The sequence below is a fragment of the Bison bison genome, unplaced genomic scaffold (genome assembly GCF_000754665.1).
Source record: "Bison bison bison isolate TAMUID 2011002044 unplaced genomic scaffold, Bison_UMD1.0 scf7180017864048, whole genome shotgun sequence".
NCBI classification, from domain to species: domain Eukaryota; kingdom Metazoa; phylum Chordata; class Mammalia; order Artiodactyla; family Bovidae; genus Bison; species Bison bison.
The window spans coordinates 5,669,990-5,673,056 of NW_011494620.1; the positions used below are offsets into that span (position 1 = coordinate 5,669,990).

The window sequence follows — 3,067 nt, forward strand, 5'->3', positions numbered from 1 at the left end:
CCCCATCGTCAGCTCCTGGCCTGGGGGCTGGGGATCAGCTCTGATTTCCCTGGGGGGCGGAGGTGGGGGGTGCCCGACCTCTACAAGACAGGCTTCCTCTGCAGATGCCTGGGATTCTCCTGAGCCGCAGGGGGCAGACAGGACTGTGGTGACCGCTCAGACCTGAAGACGCAGCGTCACTATGGTAAGGAGCTCTCAGCATCCTCTGTTCTGACTCCCCCCCTCAGCTCCCATTTGTCCAGCAGCTATTAATTGCAGGACATATTATCTAAGAAGAGCATCTACCTAACGTCTCAAATTCCTGAGCACTTGCTAAGCACCAAGTGCCTCTTATCTATTATGTTGTTTAATCCTGACTACAGTCCTGTGGGTCTTCTCAGGTGGCGCTAGGGGTCAAGAAGCTGCCTGCCTAATGTAAGAGACTGGGGTTCCATCCTTGGGCCAGGAAGACCCCCTGGAGGAGGGCATGGCGGCCCACTCCAGCATTCCTGCCCCGAGAATCCCATGGACAGAGGAGCCTGGCAGGCTGCAGCCCATAGGGTCACACAGAGTTGGATGCAAATGAAGCAGCTTAGCACATGTTGCAGGCACAACCCTGTAGGAGGGGACCATTCTCATTCCTATTTCCCAGATGAAACAACTGAAGACCAGTGAGATTCGGTGAAGGGCTGGGGTCCAACCCCCATAGCCCAGCTCCAGAACTCTCTCTCTATAAACCTAAATAACAATCCTCCAAAAAAGTAAGCACTCCGTTTTCCAGGTTACCCTGTGAGTAAGTAGGCTGGATTCAGAGAGGTTAGGTAATTTACCCAAAGCCACACAGAGACAGAAATCACTCTGGCTCTAGGATCCAAGCTGTTTCCTCTCGGTGGTCCCCAGCCTTTCGGGCACCAGGGGCCGGTTTCATGGAGAACAATATTTCCACAAACTGGGAAGGGGGGAGGGTGAGTGAGGGGATGGTTTCAGGATGATTCAAGTGCGTTACATTTATCGTGCACTTTATTTCTCTTATGATTATATCAGCTCCCCGCTCAGATCATCAGACACTAGATTTCAGAGGCTGGAGACCCCTGATCTAGGCCACACCCCCTGTGCAGACCTGTGTTACATTGTGGGCTCCATCCCCCAGAAAAAAGATGAGAGGCATGGTGAGCAAAATTGGGTATGGACTGTACAAAGGAGACTTAGCAAGAACTTAACACTTGCTGGACTTCAGATGAACAGAAAAAATGGCTTCTTTCGAATACTGATGTTTCTCAGAGGTACCGTGGTTACTGCTCAGAGAGTCCCGGAAGGATTTGGTTTCTGTCAGCCAATGAGAGCACCTGCCTGCTTGAGTATCCACTTGTTATCAGGGCTAGTTCCAAGTGTTTGAAAACTTGGGTGCTGTTCGTCATTCTTCCCCATTTCACTGGGGCCCTCAAATGTATCAGGAGTGTGTCTGGGGGAGAAGCCCTGTGACCTGGTACGCAAGAAGTAAATACAAAAGACCTAACACATACCTTGGACAAATTCTGCAGAACCGGCCTTTTTTTTTTTGGCTCTCTCTAGGGATAGAGGAAGTCCCCTGATTTCAACACCCAGAAGAAAGGTGTATTTATAATCAGCAGAGGGTGAGGCAGCTGCTCTCAGACAGTATACTCGGGGTCCCCAGTGAATAGTTATACTACCTCTGGGGACCATTGAACACCAAGTGTGGACTGACCCTAAGTCTTCAAACCGAGTTACATTACCCCATGTGGTTATAACCCAGCAGCAGATGGCTGGATTCTCCGTGTCTGGGTTTCCTTCATCATACACTAGGAGCCTTAGGGAGGATGTTTTCACTGGACTCAGAACTTGTTTTGAAAGATGGCTACAATGAATAGTTGCTATCTTTGTTACTGTTGGATTGATGTTAAATGCTTTTAAAATGTATTTAACGAAGGGCTTCCCTGGTGGCTCAGTGGTAAAGAGTCTGCCTGCCAATGCAGCAAACGTGAGTTCAATCCCTGGGTCGAGAAGATCGCCTGGAGGAGGAAATGGCAGCCCACTCCAGTATTCTGGGCTGGGAAATCCCATGGACAGAGGAGCCTGGCAGGCTATAGCCCGTGGGGTTGCAAAAGAGTTGTACACGACTTAGCAACTAAAAACAAACAAATAAAGGTATTTAATGATTTTCCTGAGATCATACTTGAGGCTTCAATTCAGTACTTACTTATTCAGTAAGTGTCTATTAAATACTTCCTATGTGCCATAGACTGTCTTGGCACTTTAGTTGAAACGTAGATAAATTATATCTACTTTTTGATTCCGAGGAGCTTGTAATTTAGTAAAGGAGAGGGGAAAATAGCATATGTGTGTGTGTATATATACACAAACATTGTATGTGTTATGTGTGTACATGGGTGCGTGTGTTGATAGATAGGAAATGTGGGTTGTGTGTATGTGATATTTTAACAAGGCAACCCCATGGTAACAAGGATGCAGGGGGTTGAGCAATGAGCCTAGGACCCAGGGAAGGCCAGCCAGTGGCCAGTGCAGGGAATGAGAACAGTCTCAGAGACGAGATGGCGATGGAGCTGAGACTTGCCGCAGATGACTGAACAAAAGGGGGAAAGGACGATCAGAGAAGGGTTGCCTGTTTGGGGAAGAGCAGGAGGTATTTGTGGAGAAGGCAATGGCACCCCACTCTAGTACTCTTGCCTGGAAAATCCCATAGACAGAGGAGCCTGGTGGGCTGGAGTCCATGGGGTTTCGGAGAGTCGGATACGACTGAGTGACTTCACTTTCACTTGTCACTTTCATGCATTGGAGAAGGAAATGGCAACCCACTCCAGTGTTCTTGCCTGGAGAATCCCAGGGATGGGGAAGCCTGGCGGGCTGCCGTCTATGGGGTCGCACAGAGTCGCACACGACTGAAGCGACTTAGCAGCAGCAGCAGGAGGTATTTGGGGTGAGCCTAAGCCCGCAGGAATAGGCAATAGTGAACATAAATGAAGACAGTTCTAGAGGGTGCTGTGAAGGCCAGGCCAGGGTGTGCCTTGTGAATGGGCCACACACAGTGGGGTGGGCAGGCCTGGGAGAC

The 3,067-nt window shown here is 49.5% G+C and overlaps 1 protein-coding gene across 1 annotated transcript in view; it reads left to right on the forward strand.

The window, feature by feature from the left end:
- Window positions 1-3,067, forward strand: part of LOC104985522 (guanylate cyclase soluble subunit beta-2-like) — a 61,676-nt gene that overhangs the window by 267 nt on the left and 58,342 nt on the right. The window lies entirely within an intron of this gene.